The sequence below is a fragment of the Podarcis bocagei genome (genome assembly GCF_964188305.1).
Source record: "Podarcis bocagei genome assembly, chromosome: 11".
NCBI classification, from domain to species: domain Eukaryota; kingdom Metazoa; phylum Chordata; class Lepidosauria; order Squamata; family Lacertidae; genus Podarcis; species Podarcis bocagei.
This window is the reverse complement of record NC_138136.1, coordinates 55,875,864-55,893,827: the sequence shown is the minus strand read 5'-3', so window position 1 is coordinate 55,893,827 and position 17,964 is coordinate 55,875,864. Positions and strand designations below refer to the sequence as shown.

General features: G+C 47.3%; 1 protein-coding gene and 2 long non-coding RNA genes across 3 annotated transcripts in view; 2 read left to right on the top strand and 1 right to left on the bottom strand.

Moving 5' to 3' along the window:
• LOC308597447 overlaps positions 1 to 17,964 on the top strand; it is a 353,006-nt gene that overhangs the window by 73,314 nt on the left and 261,728 nt on the right. The gene's annotated exons all lie outside the window — the stretch shown is intronic.
• Positions 1 to 17,964, bottom strand: part of ZBTB7C (zinc finger and BTB domain containing 7C) — a 235,269-nt gene that overhangs the window by 208,617 nt on the left and 8,688 nt on the right. The gene's annotated exons all lie outside the window — the stretch shown is intronic.
• Positions 4,227 to 4,496, top strand: LOC308597088. The gene is made up of 2 exons (XR_014012833.1): positions 4,227 to 4,297; positions 4,402 to 4,496. It is a non-coding gene; the product is annotated as an uncharacterized lncRNA (long non-coding RNA).

Genomic DNA, 17,964 nt, shown 5'->3' with positions numbered 1-17,964 from the left:
TGAGTGCACACTGGAAGGACAGATCCTGAAGCTGAGGCTCCAATACTTTGGCCTCCTCATGAGAAGAGAAGACTCCCTGGAAAAGACCCTGATATTGGGAAAGATGGAGGGCACAAGGAGAAGGGGACGACAGAGGGCGAGATGGTTGGACAGTGTTCTCGAAGCTACCAGCATAAGTTTGACCAAACTGCGGGAGGCAGTGGAAGACAGGAGTGCCTGGCGTGCTCTGGTCCAGGGGGTCACAAAGAGTCGGACACAACTAAACAACAACAACAAATGCTGTTGTTGTTGTTCTACCCCATCCATCTGACTAGGTTGTCCCAGCCACTCTGGGTGGCTTCCAACATATATAAAAACATTATAAAACAACAAACATAAAAAATCTTCCCTATACAGGGCTGTCTTCTAAATCTTACAGAGTTAGTTATCTCCTTGGCTCGGGGGGGGGGGGTGTCACATAACCCTCCAACATTTCTCCAATGAAATCAGGGACATCCTACCACAACCTCCAACATTTCTCTGGTGAGTTGAGGGGCGTCCTAAGGAAAAGTGGGACATTCCAGGATCAAATCAGAAACCGGAACGGCTTCAGTAAATCCAGTACCGCCATTGGAAAATAGGGATACTTGGAAGGGGTTGGACTGGATGACACATGGGGTCCCTTCCAACTCTACAATTCCTATGAAGCGTTATGGAAATTATGGGGGGGCACATCTTTAAAGTTAAATGTTACAAATATTACGCCTGAATGTATCCTTTCAACTTGACAGCTCAGGGAAGTTACCTAGCTTTAAAAAATAATATAAAATCAACTCCTTTGCCAGTTTCTTTCATTCCAAAGCTATTTTCTCCTTGAAAAAGAACTCCAGGAAGTTCCCAGAGGTGACAATTGCTGAGCTGATTGTTGGCCAAGGAAAGCCTAATCCCATCACAGAACTTGCCAAGGGGTCCAGACATGCAAAGGAAGTTCTATTGTACTTTGGGTGGTGGGACTTCAGAGGTGTTTGCCTATGCTAATCTTATACCTGAGTCTTGCCCTGCCATGTCTGCTTATGCTAATCTTGTACTGGACATGTTTGCCAAGGTTAAACTAGTGTAACCCCTGTCTACCCCTCCCCTTTTGTGACATGTCAGTGATGTAGCAATGATGTAGCAATGATGCTGTACGAACTGTATTCTGGGATATGGTAGGAAAGTTTTAAAAGTCTTTGTCACCCCATCCTTGGGGTTCAAAATTCCTCTTTGAACCTGTTGCACAAGAAACTTTGGTCTACAGCTATTTGCTCCGGTTGGTGGCTGGACTCCTTCCTTTATTCCACAGGGACCCACGGGTTCTGCCCGACCAGCTGGGGGACTGAGCAGCCTCGCACCTAGATTTTTCCGTAACAGAAGGCATGCAAAATTTTGCATCCACATTCAAAAGATGTGCTTGTAAAGGGAGAATCACAGAACGCGCCACAGCTCTGATTGTTGACACTGCTGGAAGCTACCGTTATAAGCATACAGACAAGCGATTTTCCCCCCTATTCGTAGGGAATATTTGAATGAGGTTTTTTCTTTCTTTCTTTCTGGAGTCCAGTGGCTATAAAGCCCCAGCCCGCTTCCTCAAGCGTTCCATGTTCTTCCGATGGCAGAAAAGTTTGTTGTGACAGCTGCGGTGCAAAGGCAGTGATGGAAGCCATCTGTATTCATGGGGCAAAAGAGAAGGTCGCTGGGGAAAAAAACCTCTGTAGAACGGAGAATATCGCACGTGATTTCCGCCCCCCTCCTGTCATCCCCACTACTGCAATAAACTCCTGTGGGTCCCTGCTTAATCAGTTCTTTAAAAGCCATAATCAGCGGCTTCGGAATGGGAAAAGGGCAATCACAGAAATATCAACCCTAATTGAAGTTCAGGGGCATGAGATTTGCCTGGAAAACTTAACCTTTAAGGGATCGTTGGTACACTCATGGTTACGGTTTAAAAGACACGATGCACCTTCCTTCCCCACCCCACCCGCCCCCACACTTGCTGAATGTGATTAAATTATGGCAACACTGGCGATTCATTTTTATCATAATGCGCATTTAAAAAACAAAACCAGAACTTTAGAGAATCATATGCAACATAATCAAATGCTTCCGGAAAACCCGAGGAAACCCATTTTAATAAAGGAAATGGCAAAATTAAGTTAGTGACATATGTAGACATATCTATATATCTATAGATGATGATAGATGATAGACAGATAGATAGATGATAGATAGATATAGATGATGGATAGAGAGATAGATGTGATAGATAGATGATGGATAGATGACAGATGATATAGATAGATAGATGATAGATAGCGAGATAGATGATTAGATAGATGATATAGATACAGTGGTGCCCCGCAAGACAAATGCCTCGCAAGACGGAAAACCCGCTAGACAAAAGGGTTTTCCGTTTTTGAGCTGCTTCGCAAGACGAATTAAGCCGCTAAGCCACTAATAGCCTTTTAGCCGCTAAGCCGCTAAGCCTTTAATAGCCGCTAATCCGCTAAACCGCTAATAGCGCTAATCCGCTAATCGGGTTGCTTCGCAAGACGAAAAAACCGCTAGACGAAGAGACTCGCGGAACGGATTATTTTCGTCTTGCAAGGCACCACTGTAGATGATATAGATGATAGATAGATAGATGATAGATAGATGATAGATAGAGAGATAGATGTTATAGATAGATAGATGATGATGATAGATAGATAGATATAGATAGATGATTAGATAGATAGATAGATAGATAGATAGATAGATAGATAGATAGATATAGATGAGAGAGAGAGATAGGCCATTTTAAATTCATCAATTAGTTGGCTTCTCACGCTGTAATTAGAATGAGTCTCTACACCCTGAAGTCTCTACCCTAGTCTGGCTGAAACAGGCATGTAAAGGTTTGTACAGTTACACAATTCAAGCTAGTAATCCAGCACCCGAAATCTGTTTTAAAAGAAAACGCATAATTAATGGTTTCGAATCTTTTTGATCCAACAGTTTATCAGTGTTCTAAATATGGAAAAGAAATAAGTTGAGTGGCCCGTTTTTAAGCTGAGGGGAAGAGAGCTGAAGGGCACACTTTAATTCCGGCTCCGATATGTCAGTGTACAGTACTGGAGAATGGGAAAGAATAATAACAACATTTCATTTTCATCTTCTGACAATGAGTACTAATGTCTGCGCCAGCTGTGCATGTCTGCCCCCAGCCCAAGCCAACAAGACTCTTGCCCCTTACAGTTCTCCTTAAGAGTTAAAACAAAGGCAGCTGATTATTAGGTTTTTAATTAAAAGGCATTAGCAATAACCTCATGCTGATTTACAAGGCAATAACCTTGTCTCCAAACTGAAGCGCTTCCATTGGCAAACTGCCATCAATAAGCAAACATCCACACACAGAGAGGCTCTATAAAAAGGCAAGATAGCATGGCAATTTTTGAGACGTAAAGCAGAATTAATATAATGTTCTGCTGAGAAACGCAAGATTCTTTCCTCACACTACCCAGTTGCAATGCGGGTCCTGTGAGATGGAGGTCTCAAGAGAGCAGCCTGAAAATCTATATGAGAACTACTATTGTTAGGGACGCGGGTGGCGCTGTGGGTTAAACCACAGAGGCTAGGACCTGCTGAACAGAAGGTCGGCGGTTCGAATCCCCACGACGGGGTGAGCTCCCGTTGTTTGGTCCCAGCTCCTGCCAACCTAGCAGTTCGAAAGCACATCAAAAGTGCAAGTAGATAAATAGGTACCGCTCCAGCGGGAAGGTAAACGGTGTTTCCATGCGCTGCTCTGGTTCGCCAGAAGCAGCTTAGTCATGCTGGCCACATGACCCGGAAGCTGTACACCGGCTCCCTCGGCCAATAAAGCAAGATGAGCGCCGCAACCCCAGAGTCGGTCACGACTGGACCTAATGGTCAGGGATCCCTTTACCTTTACCTTTACCTTTACTAGAGGGTTGGACTAAAGCTGGGAAGTCCTGGGTTCGAATCCCTACTTGGCCATGAAGCTTTTGGGAATTATAGGGACAGAACTACCTAAATTGTATAGAAATTTATTTATGTAGCAGCAAGAATGTGACTTGCCCAGAAATGGAAAGAAGCAGCAGTCCCAGCAAAGGAAGAATGGATACAGGAACTTGTGGAATATGCAGATATGGCAGAACTCACCGGAAGAAGAAGAAATCAAGATAACAAACTTTTTATAAAAGAATGGAAACGGTTTATTGAATATTTACAGATAAATTGCAAACAGATAAAAACACTGGCAGGATTATTGTAATAACATACAGTTTCTTAACAGTATATATCTAAAGTAGATAATTAAATGAGCAAATTAAATTACTTTGGATATGCAGTAGATATTTAAAAATAAATGTAAGGAACCGCCGAAAGTGGGGGAAGGAAGTCAAACTTTGAAATGTTAAAATGATTGTAAAATTAATGAAATGTATAAATTTGAAAAGTATAAATAGAAACTTTTTTAAAAATAAGAAAAGAAGTGACCTTGGGCCAATCACAGCCTCTCAGCCTAACCTACCTCACAGGGTTCTTGAGAGCAAAACAGACAGAATGGGGGAAATAATGCATGTCACCTCGAGGTCCTAAATTTAGGATATAAATGTAGATGACGACAGCAATGATTTGCAGCCAATTCCATGTCAAAAGGGCTTTAGGTATAGAAAACAATAAATTTCGGGGAGGGGGTGGATGGAGGAACTTTTAAAAAATAGTAATAAACTAAGCAGGCTTTAGAAGGGATGCGGGTGGCACTGTGGTCTAAACCACAGAGCCTAGGGCTTGCTGATCAGAAGGTCAGCGGTTCGAATCCCCGCAATGGAGTGAGCTCCCGTTGTTCAGTCCCTGCTGCTGCCAACCTAGCAGTTCGAAAGCACATCAAAGTGCAAGTAGATAAATAGGTACTGCTCTGGCGGGAAGGTAAACGCCGTTTCCGTGCACTGCTCTGGTTCGCCAGAAGTGGCTTAGTCATGCTGGCTACATAACCCAGAAGCTGTCTGCAGACAAATGCCAGCTCCCTCGGCCTATAGGGCGAGATGAGTGCGCAACCCCAGAATCGTCCGCGACTGGACCTAACGGTCAGGGGTCACTTTACCGTTTTAGGCAGGCTTTGCCTTGCCTGCAAGAAGGTTGTTCCCCCCATTCACAGGATCCCACACGCCCCAATTCTACCCATGTTTACGTGGAAGGAAGTCCAACCCAGTTCAATAATAATAATAATTTATACCCCACCCATCTGGCTGGGCTTCCCCAGCCACTCTGGGCAGCTTCCAACCAGCTTCCAACCAAATATTAAAATATCTCAGTGTGGTGTAGTGGTTAAGAGCGGTAGACTCCTAATCTGGGGAACCGGGTTCGTGTCTCCGCTCCTCCACATGCAGCTGCTGGGTGACCTTGGGCCAGTCACACTTCCTTGAAGTCTCTCAGCCCCACTCACCTCACAGAGTGTTTGTTGTGGGGGAGGAAGGGAAAGGAGAATGTTAGCCGCTTTGAGACTCCTTAAAGGGAGTGAAAGGCGGGATATCAAATCCAAACTCTTCTTCTTCTTCTTCTTATTGGCTGAGGGAGCCGGCGTACAGCTTCCGAGTCATGTGGCCAGCATGACTAAGACACTTCTGGCGAACCAGAGCAGCGCACGGAAACGCCGTTTACCTTCCTGCCAGAGTGGTACCTATTTATCTACTTGCACTTTGACGTGCTTTTCGAACTGCTAGGTTGGCAGAAGCTGGGACCGAGCAATGGGAGCTTACCCCGTTGCGGGGATTCGAACCACCAACCTTCTGATCGGCAAGTCCTAGGCTCTGTGGTTTAACCCACAGCACCACCTGTGTCCCTGTATAAATGGGTAGTGTAACACAATCAGGAAGCTAACGGCACCTGATTTCTGTCTCCTTTGAGATGAATGGCAACTGGTGTGTGTGACCTTCCCCTTTCTCCTCTTCCCGTATCAGCACAGAAGCCACTTACCTTCTTCGGTTTTTAATTGACAGAGAACACGGTCAGCGGCACACCACTGAGAATTGATGCGGAAAGATGCGCAGCGAGTTCCCAAATGTCACACTCAACTGCCCGGAAGGCATGGAGAAATCGGCAGCTGCAGGAGGAAATAATCTGCAAAAGCAGCCTCAAACACGCAGCTTCCAAGGGAGGAGGCCTTTTCCGAGTTGCACGCTGTGATGGGAGGCACACAGGCTGCCGACTCACCTTCTGGAGGGACACAGAGCACAGGGGGCTGCTTTGTGCTGAGCTGGACCACTGCTCCATGTAGCTCAATATTGCCTACACTGTCTAACAGCAAGATTTGAGGCCAGGATCTTTCCCTGCCCTACCTGGAGACGCCGGGGATTGAACCTGTGACCTCCTGCATTAGGAAGAACTTCCTGACTGTAAGAGCTGTTTGACAGTGGAATTTGCTGCCAAGGAGTGTGGTGGAGTCTCCTTCTTTGGAGGTTTTTAAGCAGAGGCTTCACAACCATATGTCAGGAGTGCTCTGATGGTGTTTCCTGCTTGGCAGGGGGTTGGACTCGATGGCCCTTGTGGTCTATTCCAACTCTATGATTCTATGATTCTATGATTCTAACTCTCTGAGCCCTTAAACTACATTTCCCAGGATTCTTTGGGGGGAACCATGATTGCTGAAAGTGGCATGATACTTAAATGCATAGTGCAGACGGGTCCATAGTGAGATTTGCTGGGTTAGTAGAAGAGCAAAGAGCCTTTGCAGTAGTGCCTCCCCCTCCCCAGTTATGGAAAACCATCCCCAGGGAGACCCATAAGATACCTACTCCAATATCTTTTCAGCCCCTGAGAAAGTAATTTTTATTTCCCCAGGCCTTTCGAACTACGTTGCTGTTCTAATAATGTTCAGCTCTATGGATTCTTATCCCTCTGCTCTCCATTTTTAAATCCGTACGTCTGTATGTTTATATTTTGATGCCCTTCATTTTGAATTAACCATTTCAGTTTTATTACTGATGTGTTTTTCCACTTGTTGCTTTCAACGGAATGAGTATTGCTCAAAGAGATTGTCTATATGTCACACAAGCCATTCGCTGGACCAGTGTTTTAAGGTGGTATGAAAAAGAATGTAAATAAATTAATATTTCTAATTTGTGGGATAAGGACAGAATCCCTTGATGCCCAGAGAAAGGAGCTGCTATTGAAGCAAGCTGGCAATTACTATTAAAGAGAACATGACACACAAACACCGCAATAAGAGCTCCAGTTATAAACAGCTGCTCATAAGCGCACACATCGATTCTTGATTTCATCACAGAGGCAGTTTAAAAGGGCTCGCAGTTTCCTTTCCTTTTTTAAGGAGATGAACTGCACAGATCTAAACATAAACTGCTCAGGTCCAGTCTTGTGTCTCATGAAACTTCATTAAGGCTGCAGCCTTAAGCATTTTTACAAGGAAATTGTCCTCATTTGATTCCATGGGACTTACTTCTGAGGAAACTCCACCAGATTGGGCTTATGCCCAATTATTTTTACATTTGGCACTTTACAAGCCAAAGAGACAGGAAGTTTCCAGAAGATGAGGAAGTGAGAGGTATAAATAACACTCCCTTGGTTAGAGGGCAACACCCCAAAGCCAGAAAGAAAGAAAGAAAGAAAGAAAGAAAGAAAGAAAGAAAGAAAGAAAGAATTATAATGGTGTTTGTCCATTTTTAAAAAAATTAAATCAGCATTAATTTCAGATACATTTCTAACACATGGGGAAAGACCATTTTTCAAAAATCAATATAGCCTCTTGAACAACACAGGCAACCCACCCATTGTACTCTTTCAAACCCTGCTCCAACTTGAAGTGTTTCAACCCAATTATCAACATATTTCTAGCAAACCAGCAGTTTGCAAACTGAGTTTCTGGGGATTACAACCAGAAGATGCAAAGAACTACGGAAGACGTACTAAATGCTTAGACCAGAGGTGGGGATACTTTGGTCTTCCAGATGTTGCCAAACTCCAACTCCATTCAGCAAACAAAGCCAATGGCCAGGGGTTGTGGAAGTTGTTGTTCCACCAGAGGTGTAGGAAGGGGGGAAGGAGGGGGCGGGCCACCCTGGGTGCCACTCTGGGAGGGGTGACAAGATGGCCCCTGCCTCCCCCCAGCTGTAGAGCAGCCGAGGGCGTGTGCAGTCCATATAGGTGCCACTCGCGCGCCATCCGTACAAGATGGCACTCACACAACAGCCTGCACGGTTGCCGTGCAAGAGGCAGCTCATACAGCTACACGCGAGCAGCAGCCCATACGGAGTGCACATGTGCAGCATTCTGTACAGAGTGCGCACGATGCCATGCATGCACAGTCCATACGGGCTGCGCCGCCCTGGGTGCTGGAGAGGGTTCCTCCACCACTGAGTTCCACAACATCTGGAGGGCCAAAGGTTCCCCCACACCTTTTGGGGGGCATTTGCTTGGCATCATCAACAGTCAACAACATCATTTCCAGGGCGTATATCATTCACTGCTCTCTGGTAAAAAAGAAAATTCTGTCTTTCCTGAGAGCATAGTTCTTAGATCTGGACAGCCTTCTGCAAGCTCATGTTTTGGAGTACAACTTCCCACAGCCTCAGCCAGCACAGTAGGGCATCTGGTTAGGGAAGGAAAGCCTACGGCTGTAGAGAAACAGCAAAGCCAATGGTCAGGGAGGATAGAAGTTGGAGTCCAACAACCGCTGGAGGGCATCGCTTTTGCTGCCTCTGCATTCAAATATTCAGCTGCCTTGCTAGGGAAATGCAGCCCTTCTTGGAGACAGAAGGCTTGACGGAGCTGTGGAGCTTGTTGGGTCAACATCAGCCTTCCCTGGGAGCTCTCCCTGGTCCTGAAGGCCCTTTCCATAGGTTTGCTACCCACTGCAAGATGATTTCCTCCAAAGGTCTGTTCCCTCCAAGTTTCGCTTGGCATCCCATGAGCAAAACAGGAGCTAGCCATGGTTTATTGGTGAAGCTTGGTCAAACACAGAACCCGGGCTCAATGAGGCCCAGGCATGACCCACAGCAACCCTTGAACATGGAAGGGTTACTTGCACCGAGACAAGCCACTCACCCATCTAGCTACAGCAATTGGCAGCGAATCCCCAGGGCTTGATCAGATGTGTCTCCCAGCACTAGCTGGATATAGCAGGGATGGAACACAAAGCAAATTCTCTAACACTGAGATACCACCCCTAACCCTTCACTGAAACTACTACACAATCTCCAAGGATAAGAAGGAGCACATACATTTTGTCTTCCTAAGGCAGACATCTTCCTTACAGATGTTGCTGGTCTACGGTCCCATCATCTCTGATCACTGGGCACACTGGCTGCCACTGGTGGGAGTTTGTATCCAACGGTGTCCATGAGCAAGCAGAAGAGACTTCTGCTAGCCAACCATTGAAAAGAGAAGTGCAGCTATTGGGGAGTGGAGATTATAACAGAGTGGAAAGCAGTGAACTGCAGTGAACAAGACAGAGTGCGAAACTTGCAATTTGCCTATGTTTGCAGCCAAGAGGAAAGGGTGTGGATTGGTGGCAATGACTTTTAGTCGTTGGAGAAGGAGACTTGGGTGACCAGGATGTTTAAGCTGGCAGCACTGGGGATGGGTGGAGAGTTGTTCTGGCCTGCTAGAGGGTTTTTTTGAAAAACCAGCAGCAACAGGGAGGAAGGAGAGTTCAATTCTGGGGAGCCAGTGATCAGTGCTGGCTGATTTGAGCTCTGTGACTTTACTTAGACTACTAAGAAAGACCAACGCTAGTCAAAAACACACATTGCTGTAGGACATACAATAATGATTGTTTAGTTGCTCAAGAGTTACAACGAAGCCATTTGCTTTTGCTTTTTGTGGTTACAAAGTAGGCTGCATGGATTTGTGTAAGAGCTCATAACCCACCTACTCTCAGCAGCCAGAAGCATAATAATGATAATAATAAATTTTATTTATACCCCGCCCTCCCCAGCCAAGACCGGGCTCAGGGCAGCTAACACCATATATAAAAACAATTGGTTAAAATACAACTTAAAAACAAGATTAAAATACAACATTAAAATGCAGCCTCATTTCAGTAGAAACTCAAATCAAAACTTTTGGGGGATGAAAACGTCCAATCTTCATCAAGGCCAACTATCCAGACTGGTCCTACGTGGGCCAGAAAAAAGCCACAGAAGTCCCCAAATAGGGGTTGCATCACAGAAGGAGAAAGGGAAAGGGAAAGAGGGGGAGGGGATCAAGTTGATTCCAAGGCAAAGGCCAGGCGGAACAACTCTGTCTTACAGGCCCTGCAGAAAGAAATTAGATCCTGCAGGGCCCTGGTCTCATGAGACAGAGTGTTCCACCAGGCTGGAGCCAGTGTTGAAAAGGCCCTGGCTCTAGCTGAAGCTAATGTAACTTCCTTGGGGCCCGGGACCTCTAGGGTGTTGCTATTTATGGACCTTAAGGTCCTCCGTGGGGCATACCAGGAGAGGCGGTCCCATAGCCAGACACTGGAGAGACCTGTCAGGAGTAAGCATAGGCCAATGGTATCAAATAGTATGGGAAACAACCTTATTAGAAAAACTAACCAACAAACTGAAACTGACATGGGACAAACAGAAGATGATGCCTTCACCCTGGTATGCTTACCCTTTATCACATACACAGCCCAACAAGACAACAACAACAAAACCCAACAGCATTCGAATCAATCTGGTTAACCTGATCCAAACACACACTCCACATAGTTGCCATAGTTGCAACCCTATCTGGATGGGGACAGCCTAGCTTCTGTTGCATATACAGTGGTGCCTCGCAAGACAAAATTAATTCGTTCCGCAAGTTTTTTCTTCTTGCGAGTTTTTCGTCTTGCGAAGCACGGTTTCCCATAGGAATATGCATTGAAAATCAATCAATGCGTTCCTATGGAGACCGTCCGGGGACAGAGGGGAAGCGCCGCTCTGTCCCCTCTTTTGAAGCAAGGGGCTGCGGGGAGAAGGTCGCTTCTCCCCGCCGCCCCTTGCTTCAAAAGAGGTCCGGGGACAGCGGGGAAGACGTGCTGCGCTTCCCGCTGTCCCCGGAGCTTGCGGGGCAAGCTTCGTTTTGCGAAGTAAGCCCATAGGGAAATTCGTCTTGCGAGGCAACTCAAAAACGAAAAAAACTTTCGTTTTGCGAGCTTTTCGTCTCACGAGGCGTTCGTCTTGCGGGGCACCACTGTACCCTGGTGACTTCTCTGTTAGATTACCACAATGCATTATACATGGGGCTGCCTTTGAAGATGGTTCAGAAACTCCAGCATTAAGAAGCCAAATTGTTGGCTGGGACCAGGTGGTCTGAGCATGACCTGAGTGCATTAGCTACCCCTGGCTTCTGGGCTCAATTTGAAGGAATGGTTTGGACCTGTATTGTGGCTCGTGATACCCCAATACCTCAAGAACCACCTCTTTCCATACGAACCTACCCAGATTCTACATTTCTCATCAGAGGCCCCTTGCCATCAGAGGCCCCTTGCCATGTGTCTCCTTCAAGGGAGGTGCCAGAGGTACCAACAAGAGAGTGGGCCTTTTCAGTGGTGGCTCCCTGGCTATGGGATGCTCTCCCTAGGGAAATTAGCCTGGTGCCAACCTTGTCAGTGTTTTCTCAGCCAGGCAAAAACACTCCTGTTCACCCTGGCTTTGGGGTCTTAAGATTGTGGCCTGTAGGATTGGTTCTTTTTGTGCTTGTTTGTGGGTGAACATTTACAGTCGTACCTTGGATCTCAAACGCCTTGGCTCCCAAACAATCGAAACCTGGAAGTTAGTGCTCCAGAGTTTTCGAACGATTTTCGGAAGCCGAACATCCGGTGAGGCTTCCGATTGGCTGTAGGAGCTTCCTGCAGCCAATCAGAAGCCGCGCTTTGGTTTCCAAACGTTTTGGAAGTCGAACTGACTTCCGGAACGGATTCTGTTAAACTTCTGAAGTACGACTGTCGTCCGTTTGTTTTTTTTATTTGTGGGGTTTCAAATAACATTTGTTCTGTATTTTAATATTTTGTAAGTTGCTTTCAGATGATTTGTAGAAAGCAATGAAGATAAATAAAGAAACGCACACATGCAGACTTGATACTTGATTCTCCTGCTGCCTCCTTCATAAATATAAATATTTATATTTATATATATTTATATATATATATATATACACATATTTATATATATATTTATATATTTTTATATATTTTATATATTTATATATTTTTATATATATTTATATATATATTTATATATATTTATATAAATATATAAATATATATATTTAGATATATATATGGTTTTGCATTGACAACTTTGAGGTTCCTGTGCAGCTTTGCGGGTGGGAGACTTGATCCTCAGACCCACGTGAGCAGGATGCCCTGTTGCAAAGAGACTCACAGACATTCCTGCAGCCAGTCGAGGTGCCAACTTGAATAAAATATTGGTGGGGGGCCGCCAGGTAAGCCCTGCCCCACATAATCGATCACAAGACACAGCATGCACACACTGTCTGAATGGCAATGCCCATCAATTTTGTGGGGGCCCAGCCCCTCAAATATTTTATGGGGTGGGCCAAAGGTCCCTCATACCCTAGGAGTTGGATCCTAGGGTTTAGGATCCAAGGGTTTAGGATTCAAGGATTAAGGACATACAGTCACTGGCAGTGACTTGTTCAAGGACACAAGGCATGGATTTGACTAGTGGTTAAGGTGACTATGGAACTGGAAGACAGCTTTACCTATTTATCAATTCAAAAGCATTTCTAAACCACTTTCTATTTCCAATTCTCTAAGCGGCATGCAAAAATACAGCATAAAAGCAATAAGACATTTAAAAAAACAAGGCAGTATCATAAACATAGGAAGAAACAGGAATTCAGTAATAACAGGATCTAATTTTACAGGTCAAGGGAAGTCTGTGCAAAATGATACGTCTGAATCGACCGATGGATGACGTGTCACGTTATCTAATAATCTAAAGACAAACAGTGTTGCGTCTTTATTTTTAAATGTGACCTGCCAGAGCTCCAGGGACAGAGAAATCAAAAAACCCCAAATATCTATTTCTGTAGCAAAGCATTAGTGTAGAAACAGTTTATTCCCCTCATTTGGACAAAAACTTAAAAAAACTAAAAAAACAGGGACCAAATGCCCTTTGACCTCACCAAGGGCAGCCCGAGCCTCTCTGTTAATGAGCACATTTTTAACTTTTTCTCCTTCTTTTTTTTTTTTTACAACAATAAAAAGAGAGGGAGCGTGCGATATAAAAGTAGTGTGTAAGAACGAAGTCCTGTCAACAGTGATGGGTGTTGCCAGGCAACCAGGAGGCAGAGATGAGAGATAATAAGGAAGAGGGCCAAAGTCACAGAGGTGTCAGTGACAGCTGGAGAAGGGTGAGAAGAGGTTCCTGCTGCTGGACAGAATTAACCCCGTGTGCTCCTAAAGCACAGGGAAACAGAAGGAGAAAGCAAAGCAGGCAAAAGCAACAGTCCAAGAGGCTCTCTGTTCTCTCTGCCCAGAGACGATGCGCTGGTACTGCCAGAACCCAAACAGACTGGGAATTAGATCAGGGCAATGAATTTCCTCCTGGCAGTTTCAAAGAAAAGACGCTTAGGGTGTGTGTTGTTGTTGCTGTTTTGCAACAGGTCGTTGACTCATTAATGGCGCATTCATGCTGAACCATCCACACACACCATTGGGCTTTATGCGTTTCTCTACAATGCTTCCCCAATGTTAGAGCACCGATGGTGTCTGGAAGGGCACTCTTGCACTGTACGGCAACAAAAGCAGGACACACACCCCAGAACCTTCGTGGTAAAGAAACGTACAGGATTTTGTGAGGGTGTTATGTGAAATGCACTATTGGAAATGAAGCTATTTCAATACTACAGTGGTACCTCGGGTTACAGACGCTTCAGGTTACAGACTCCACTAACCCAGAAATAATACCTCAGGTTAAGAACTTTGCTTCAGGATGAGAACAGAAATCGTGCAGCGGCAGCGGGAGGCACCATTAGCTAAAGTGCTACCTCAGGTTAAGAACAGTTTCAGGTTAAGAACGGACCTCCGGAACGAATTAAGTTCTTAACCCAAGGTACCACTGTACTGGTATTGAAAGTGGGATTGTGTATGACTGCCCTGATACCATCATGAGCACAAAACGTCACAAGCCATGCACAATAAAAAAGGACGTCCAGAATTATACGCCTTGTGCGGAAGATGAGATATCAAACTGTAGCAAATATGTGAAGCAGACTAGCGGGGAAAATAGGAGCCCCTACCCCCAATTAGTCTGCTTCACACCTTTGGTACAAATTCAGGCAAACAGCATCCAACCTGCCAGGGAAAAACAACCTTAACTAGCTGAGAGCAGGTCACAGTATTCCCCTCCCCATCCGCAAAGATTACAGAAGGCTCCCAGGCTATTGCAGCTTGGGCTGGGAGCCAGAGTGTAAGGAATAGCTGATCAGATAAAGAGGTAGGGAGAAAAGGTTTTATCACTCTCCGCCAAGCCTCCAAAGATGGCTGCATAAGGGCACCCACTCAAAAAACACTTTGCGGGGCCCCATGCCAACCCTGTCCTTGGGGCCCCTCCCCCCCTACAAAGGAAGAGACCAGACAACAAGGCATGGGTTCGAATTGGCCACAACTTTATTGAATTCAGATTTCAGAGGTAGGCAACCTGGCCTTGGCCTTGGAAGGTATCCTTCTCAACCACGCAGGGGGTTGAGGATGTGCAGGGAGACAGCTGCCGTGTGAGGGGACTGCAAAGCGTGAACTTACACAGCGTGCCCACGCACAGCACCAAATTGGGAGTTTGACCTTCATGCCGCCGCTCTAGGGCCAGGGACTCCACAAACACCCTCTAACAAGCCCTGCAAAAAGGCCGCCGCACTGGGGGTACATGAGATGCCACCCCCTTTCACTCAAAGACCGACTAAAGGATACCTAACAAGGCCCAAAACCGAAACCCGAGGCCCAGGGGCCTTGCCGCCAAGGAGCCTACAACTTATTTATTAAATCAGTATACCGCTCTTCATCCAAAGATCACAGGGTGTGTCACGATGCAAAATTTCATGCAAATTTGCCTGGCAGGGAAGCGGGAGCTATGCCTGTTGAACAAGCCACTGCAGTTGTACAAGAAACAAAAGCATGGTAACCCTTAGGGAGGCAGTACCACAGAGCCTAGGACTTGCTGATCAGAAGGTCGGCAGTTCGAATCCATGTGACGGGGTGAGCTCCCGTTGCTCAGTCCCTGCTCCTGCCAGCCTAGCAGCTTGAAAGCACGTCAAAGTGTAAGTAGATAAATAGGTACCGCTCCGGTGGGAAGGTAAACGGTGTTTCCGTGCGCTGCTGTGCTGGTCCCGGGGGGTAGGTTACCGTTATCATAGTCAAAGATCAGTCCTGAGTCACTAGCCTGGAAACAGTCCACAAAGAGCGAGGCGAAGTCCGAAGCAGGAAGCCGGGCGGGGACAGGAACACCGGAAGGTCAGAAGCAGGAAGCCGGGCGGGGAACAGGGACACTAGAAGGGCAGGTCTGGGTCCGGGTAGGAGCAGGTACTCAACGACGACATTGCTCCCGCAACCTGGGACCGGGCTGACTGCCCTTTATCTTCTCTAAGGCCAGGGGCGGTCCCGGCCCCCAGGAGCCCCGCCTCCCCTGGCCTTAAGGTGAGCACTCCTCCTGGGAGAAACCAGTTCCCTTCGCCTCTCTGCCCTGAGCCTCTGCAGTTCAGGAGAGGCTGAAGGGTTAATGGACCCAGGGGGAGACTCACCTGTAGGCACTGAGTCCTCAATCACCTCCGGAGCCAGAGTGGAATCACCTGGTGCCTGCTCCTGAGGATCCGGCACAGGTGCAGGCACTTCAGACTCAAGGCCCTGCCCCAGTTCAGCCGGCCCTGGAGGCGGGGACTCCTGTGCAGGCTGGGATTCCTCCGGTTCAGCCTCTGAATCGGAATCCCAGGCCATCACAGCTGCTCTGGTTCGTCAGAAGCGGCTTAGTCATGCTGGCCATATGACCTGGAAGCTGTACGCCAGCTCCTTCAGCCAGTAAAGCGAGATGAGAGCCGCAACCCCAGAGTCGGCCACGACTGGACCTAATGGTCAGGGTCCCTTTACCTTTACCTTGCAGCCTGGCATGAGAGATCTGGCACAGACTGGGCAGGATTGCAGCGTGCCCACAGATCGACCAATCTTGGGCAGTCTTAGGTGCAGGAGTTCACCAGGGGGCAGCCCCAACTGGCCAATAGGCATCTCTTTGGTCCATTCCCAGGTGGCAGTGGCGTAGCGTGGGGGTGCAGGGGGGGCGGCCGCACCGGGCGCAACATCTGGGGGGGCGCTCGCACTCGCAGCTCTCTGCCCCTACCTGGCTCACTCACTCTCTCTCACTGCAGTGCTGGCTGTGCGAATCTGATCCGAGCCGCCGGGTCGCCGCCCACTGTGTGGGGGGGAGCCAGGCATGTGGTGCGGAGAGAGAGCGAGGGACTATCTGGGGGAGGGACAGTGCAGCGGGGGGCGCAAATTACTTGCCTTGCCCCGGGTGCTGACAACCCACGCTACGCCACTGCCAGGTGAGATAAATTGAAACCTGATCGTGCTTCTTCCCCAGTTCGTATTCGGGTGGAGGGCTTCACTGTCTATGCGAGTGTCGTCACCTCTGCAGACCCCCCCCCACCTCAAAGGCTGGCACCTGTTCAATTACCTTAAGAATATCGTGTGTGCTAGATCCCTGGCTGGTGAGATCACAGTCCTGGCTCTCTGAGATTGCAAAGCAAAGCAAAAGCTCCACCGTGTCTTGTACACAAAGATGAGCAGGGAAAGTCCTTTGGAGATGAGCTTTCCCCCTTTAGAAAGTGTTATGCCATCCTAAGGTATGGTTGCCACTTTTTTTTTTCAATGAAACCGGGGGCACTTTTTGTTTTTTTTGTTTTTTGTGTTGTTTTTTAAGCTGAGTAGCAACAGAGAGTCGGTAGTGGGGATAGTGAGGCAAAAGACCCTGGGCCCAAGCACACATGCATATTGTATAAAGCTGCAAAGCCCTTCTTTCATACCCTGTGGAACATAAATGCACAGAGTTTTTTAAAAACTGGGCAATGGCGTGACTCCCAAGCCTCCCCCGATCTCCTGCCCCCTTCTTTGTTTTGACTGATCGGGGGAGGCTTGGGAGCCGCAGGCAGGCGGCTGTTGCCCAGTTTTTTTAAAAAACCTCTGCACATTTATGTTTCATAGGGTACAGAAGAAGGGCTTTGCACCTTGCCTGGCAGAGAAACCACGCACCTTGCGCCCCTTCTGGGCAGCACCCGCCTGCCCATGACTCCTGAGCCTCCCCCGGTCTTACAAAACAAAGGGGGAAGGGGGCAGGAGATCTGTACCACCGGACGTCCCCGGTTCCCCTTTGGCAGTGGCGGCGGCAGCGAGCAGCTCCTGAAGCCAGCCAGAGCCAACTGAGCTACCAGGCTGGCTCTGGGCTGCTGAGGCTGCCGCTGCCACATTTCCCGGGCACAGATTTGCAAATCTGGGGACATTCCAGGGACAGAATTTGCCCTGGGACAGATTTGCAAATCTGGGGACTGTCCCCAGGAACCGGGGACGTCTGGTAACCCTATCCTAAGGATCACCTGACCCTGTCTTCACGGATAAGACCAGTTAGAGAATCCAGGTGCATCTGTGGTACAACCTCAGGACTGTATATATTTCAGTGCAATAAAAATAATATTTGAAATAATTTGTGCACCGAGAATAGCTCCGTCCCTGAAAGCAGGACTGATTTCTCTTCCACCGAACATTGGCAGCTGGTGTGTGTTTCAAATTCTCCTTACCACTTGGCAGGGCGAGACGGATAACCTCGTTGTTTTGGTCAGTCTGTCTTGCGTGATGCACATCGATTACAGCATAATTTGGGGAAAGCAAAGGAACCCAAAGGTGCTCAACTCTGGCCACACTGAGTCCGGGACTATTGGGTACCCTGGATAATTATG